Source organism: Capra hircus, chromosome 13, assembly GCF_001704415.2.
Source record: "Capra hircus breed San Clemente chromosome 13, ASM170441v1, whole genome shotgun sequence".
In the NCBI taxonomy this organism is placed as follows: domain Eukaryota; kingdom Metazoa; phylum Chordata; class Mammalia; order Artiodactyla; family Bovidae; genus Capra; species Capra hircus.
In genome coordinates, this window is record NC_030820.1 from 19,665,247 (window position 1) to 19,671,336 (window position 6,090).

A 6,090-nucleotide genomic window follows, 5' to 3' on the forward strand; every position below is an offset into this window, starting at 1 on the left:
ATGTCCAAGTTTATAATAGCTCCCGTAGTTTTATCTTTATGAAACAGAGACAATCAGATTATCATTGTTGTTCAGTTACTAAGTCATGTCCAACTCTTTGCAACTCTATGGACTGCAGTATACTAGGCTTCCCTGTCCTTGACTATATCCTGGAGTTTGCTCAAACTCATGGTCTTTGAGTTGATAGTGCCATCCAACCATCTCATCCTCTGTCACCCCCTTCTCTTGCCCTCAGTTTTTCCCAGTATCATTGTTTTTTCCAATGAGTTGGCTCTTTGCATCAGGTGGCCAAGGTATTAGAGCGTCAGCATCAGTCTTTCTAATGAATATTCAGGGTTGATTTCCTTTAGAATTGACTGATTTGATCTCCTTGCTGTCCAAGGGACACTCAAGAGTCTTCTCCAGTACCACAGTTTGAAAACAAAATTCTCTGGCACTCAGCCTTCTTTATAGTCCAACTCTCACATCCATACACAACTGCTGGAAAAACCATAGCTTTGACTAGACAGACCTTTGTTGGCAAAGTGATGTCTCTGCTTTTTAGTATGCTGTCTAGGTTTAGTATGCGTGCTGAAGTCCATGGGTTCTCAAAGAGCTGGACATGACTGAGTGACTGAACAACAACTAGGTTTGTCATAGCTTTTCTTCCAAGGAGAAAGCACTTTTATTTTCATGGCTGCAGTCACCGTCCACAGTGATTTTGGAGCCCAAGAAAATAGAAACTACCATTTTATTTTATTCTATCAATGGTTCAGGCGTTTTTATTGCTGAGCAGTATTCCACTGTATAGAGGTAGCCCAATTTGTTTATGTACTCCCTGTTGGTGCACATTTGGGTGGCTTCCAGGGTTTAACTATTACAAATGAAACTACTGGAGTGCTAGAACGTTTACATTTCAGTTTTTGTATAAACATTTACTTTCACTTGTCTTGGGTAAACTAAGAAAATTAGTGGAACGACTGGGACATATGGTAAGTGTCCATTGAACTTTTTATGAAACTGGCAAGCTTTTTCAAAGTGTGCTATTTTACATTCCCACTATTGGTATATAGAAGGGTCCCAGTTGCTCTACATTCTTGCCAACATTTGGTCTGGTTACTCTGATTTTAGACATTGTAATTGGTATCTTGTGAGTTTAGTTTGCATTTCTGTAATGACTAATGACGAACATCTTTTCAAGTGCTTGTTTACCATCCTTGTTCTGGCAAACTGTTCAAACATTTTGCTTACTTTTCATTGGCTTTTCTTATGATTGAGTTTTGAGAATTGTTTATTCTGCATAGAAACTATTATCAGATATTATCTGCAGTCCTTTCCCAGTCTGTGGCTAGCTTTTTTATTAACAATGTTTTTTTTAACATTCTGCCTGTTTTTAACACTACTTGATTTACAGATGGCAAAATATAAGGGGATCAGTACATGGGTTTTGGCTAATTATGTGGTTGAATATACTTAACAGATTCCTATTTAGTGTCTGCATGTAATTTTTATGTAGTCCATGCCATTTTCTAATCATTAGCCCAAGCTTGCTTGGAACGAACATGCTCGCTTCATAGGAGAAAAATTGTCTGTTCTCCCTTAATATGGAAGCCTAATGTCAAAGTATAATTTTAAAAAGTTAAAACAAACTCATATAATTATATGGTGATCACATTAAAGATTTAAGTCAGTGGTCAAGGAACCAGCAGGCTACAAAGCTGATTCAAAAGAGAACACATCTGAAAAACTTGCAAGCTAATTTTCTGCACATTACCATCTAACTTATAAAGTCTGGGGCCTAAATGATAGTAAGCAGAGATCATTTATGTCTTCCTCTAGAAAATCAGATGAACTTTCAGTGGACTTGGTGGACAATGCCACAGTATGACTTTGAAAGTGTATGGTAATCTTTTTTACCTTATTTCTAAGTTTTAGGTTAATTTATTTTAGTTTACTAAAACTCTGGCCCATCAAAATATGTAATACACCGTGGGTTGCAAAGACAGGAATCAACCAACTAGAGACATATTTTTGGTGTCCCTAAAATCCAATGTAACTAGTGCAGAACAGGTTCTCTGACTTACCATCTCAAAATCCAGGATGGTTCCAACTAAACTAATTATGCAGAGAATCTTCTGGAAGCAATAGCTGCTGGGAAACCAAACTAGAGAGCTCTGGTCAGTGGTTTGTTTATTAACCAAAACTCTCACAAATGACAATTGAGTCAGAAAAGTGACCAGGTACCAACATGATGGGTTGTTTTGATTCTGGGCACTCCTTTTAGCTCATGTTAAGTACTGATTCATTCCCCAGAACCTGTGACTGCTACCTTACATGGTAAAAGCATCTTGAGATGGGGAGATCATCCTGAATGGTTCAGATAAACCTAGATGTAGTTGCCAGGGCCTTTATGAAAAGGGCCAAAGTGGATCAGCCTCAGGATCAAGAGTAGGATAGGAGACAACAGAAGGAAGATTTTGGAGTAAAGTGAGGAAAGGGCTAGGAGCCAAGGAATGCAGGAGGCCTCTGAGAAAGGCAAGGAAAGCTTGTCCCCTAAGGTCTCCAGAAGGAATGCAGCCAGCCCTGCTAGCAGCTTGATTTTATGTTTTTAACATTTTTTAAAAGATATTTATTTGACTGCCCTGCGTCTTAGTTGTGGCACGTGGGATCTTCCGTACTCCTTGTGGCATGTGGCATGTGGCATCTAGTTCCCTGGCCAGGGATGGAACCCATGTCCCCTGCATTGGGAGCATGGAGTCTTAGCCACTGGACCACCAGGGAAGTCCTGGCACCTTGATTTTAGACTAAGGTTCTAGAATAAATTTTTATTTTAAACCATTAACATCTGTGGTAATCAGTTACATCAGCAGGAAGAAACTAAAACAGGACCCCCATTGTGTTTCTCCAAACTATTTGAAATCAGTGAACTAGAGAATCCAGCAAACCTGACTTACCATTTCAGTCGGCTGAGATGTCTAATCTGAGATTTTTGTGGGGATTTGAAGACTTGGTACTGTAGTCATCTGGGGAGATTCTTCCGCAACAGTAGCAAAGGCAACATGAGTTTTATGACAAAATCCATGCCCTCTGAATGGGGTTGGTTATTTTATCGTTTCTTTCAAATTAATCACTTCATTTTTGGTAGATGACATATAACTCAAAGTCAGGGTACTGCTTAACCTGATAGTAGTCATCTCATCTATCTAGTGCTTGATGATTCTGTGCTGAATTATTTTCACATTCCGTTTAAGTTACAGCCTATTGAATTCTGCCTAAGTAGAAAATGAGATTATTTCTGGCACTGGATCCAGTTGCTGAGCCAACAGGAGATGGGAAGTCAAATATAGCCAGTTACTGTGGAATTGGTGGAGAGATGAGATGCAAGCCACGGTATTGAAGAATGTGTTCAGAGGATTAGACAAGTAATTGTCATAAGTTAACAATGTCATCTACTGTTTTGAGATTCCCACACACCAGGCCCTATGCTAATCACTCTATAACTCATTTTACTACAACAGCCTTATGAAGGTAAATGTATTTATTCCTATTCTGTAGTAAGAAAACTGTCTCAGAGGGAAACTGACCTGTGCAAAATCACAAGGTTAGTAAATGGCAGAGCCAGGACTCGGATACGTGTCATTCTAAGCTGTTAACTATTAATGGAGAAGGTTTGGAAACTTTAGTTCTGGCTTCATTTTCTCCTATCAACAGAATGAAAGAGACATGAAGGAATTCCCTGCAAAAATGCCTTGACCAAAAGGAGGTTCAGAGGATGCATAGGCATGATGGAAATTATATCTAACAAAGAGAGTGAAGTGAAAGTCACTCAGTTGTGTCCGACTCTGCAACCCCATGACCTATACCGTCCATGGAATTCTCCAGGCCAGAATCCTGGAGTGGGTAGCCTTTCCCGTCTCCAGGGGATCTTCCAAACCCAGGGATTGAACCCAGGTCTCCCACATTGCAGGTGGATTCTTTACCAGCTGAACCACAAGGGAAGCCTAACAGAGTCTGGATTCAAAAAAAGACCCTGTGGCCAGAAGAGGCTTAGAGGTAGGAAATCCTTAGAGAAGGATTTCACGTTCTGGGGAGAAATCAGTGGAATGCTTGACTGAGCTAAATATGGATGCTGTTTCCTCTGCTTCATAAGAAAACAAAAAGCAAATGTAAAAAAAAAAATCTTTTTGTTCCTTCATTAGTGTTATAATTTCCTTTTTTGTGTGAATTATTAACTTCAATAAAGTACACAAAACAGTGTGCACAACTAATAGAGTGAACATATGTACCCACAGCTTGTCATTGTCATCTTGGTCCACATGGGATTCCTCCCTGGAAAAGGCCACCTTCATATGGTCGTGGCTACCACGCTCATTCAGCATGGTTAAGACCATCTCCTATCTCCAAAAATTTCCTAGGTGGGCTTAGGACTGTGACTGGTCCTCTCTCAAAGAACCCACAGAGCTCCCCAGTGATGGGTAAAAGTTATAGGGACAAGGAGAAATCTAACAGGGAAAAGCTTTGGTCTCCTATTCACCTCTTTTATTTCCTGGAGCTTGTGACATGGAAATAACTCAGATTGAGCTAACAGAGAAAAACAGAATCAAAACAAGTCAACACTGATAAATGTTGATGAATGAGGAAATCCTCAGTAGCAGTGGATGCCCATGAATATTAACTTCCAAAGACCCCCATTGAATTTCATCTGTACATGAGTCTGTTCAGTCGCTCAGTTGTGTCTGACTCTTTGCAACCCCATGGACTGCAACACACCAGGCATCCCTGTCCATCACCATCTCCAGAGCTTGCTACAACTCATGTCCATCGAATTGGTGATGCCATCCAACCATCTCATCCTCTGTCATCACCTCCCGCCTTCAATCTTTCCCAGCATCGGTCTTTTCCAATGAGTCAGTTCTTTACATCAGGTGGACAAAGTATTGGAGTTTCAGCTTCAACATCAGTCCTTCCAATGAATATTCAGGACTGATTTCCTTTAGGATGAACTGGCTGGATCTTCTCGTAGTCCAAGGGACTCACAGGTCTTCTCCAACACCACAATTCAAAAGCATCAATTCTACAGTGCTCAGCTTTCTTGAGAGTTCAACTCTCACATCCATACATGACTACTGGAAAAACCATAGCTTTGACTTGATGGACTTTTGTTGGCAAAGTTATGTCAGGCAAAGTTTAAAAGACAGCTTTTTAATATGCTGTCTAGGTTGGTCATAGCTTTTCTTCCAAAGAGTAAGCCTCTGAATTTCATGGCTGCAGTCACCATCTGAAGTGATTTTGGAGCCCCCTAAAATAAAGTCTACCATTGTTTCCATTGTTTCCCCATCTATTTTGCCATGAAGTGATGGGACCGGATGGCATGATCTTAGTTTTTTGAATGTTGAGTTTTAAACAAACTTTTTCACTCTTCTCTTTCAATTTCATCAAGAGGCTCTTTAGTTCTTTTTTGCTTCTTTTTTGCTTTCTGCCATAAGGGTGGTGTCATCTGTGTATCTGAGATTATTGATATTTGTGCTGATTATAGTCTTGATTATAGTTTGGGCTTCATCTAGCCCAGCATATTGCATGATGTACTCTGTATATAAGTTAAATAAACAGGGTGACAATATACAGCCTTGATGTACTCCTTTCCCAATTTGGACCAGCTTGTTCCATGTCCGTTTCTAACTGTTGCTTCTTGACCTGCATATAGATTTCTCAGGAGTCAGGTCAGGTGGTCTGGTATTCCCATCTCTTGAAGAATTTCCCACGGTTTGTTGTGATCCACACAGTCAAGGGCTTTAGTGTAGTCAATGAAGCAGATGTAGATGTTTTTCTGGAAATCTCTTGCTTTTTCTGTGATCCAACAGATGTTGGCAATTTAATCTCTGGTTCCTGTCTTTTCTAAATCCAGCTTGGACATCTGGAAGTTCACAGTTCATGTACTTTTGAAGGCTGGCTTGGAGAATTTTGAGCATTACTTTGCTAGCATGTGAAATGAGTGCAATTGTGTGGTAGTTTGAACATTCTTTGGGATTGCCTTTCTTTGGGATTGGAATGAAAACAGACCTTTTCCAGTCCTGTGGCCACTATTGAGGTTTCCAGATTTGCTGGCATATT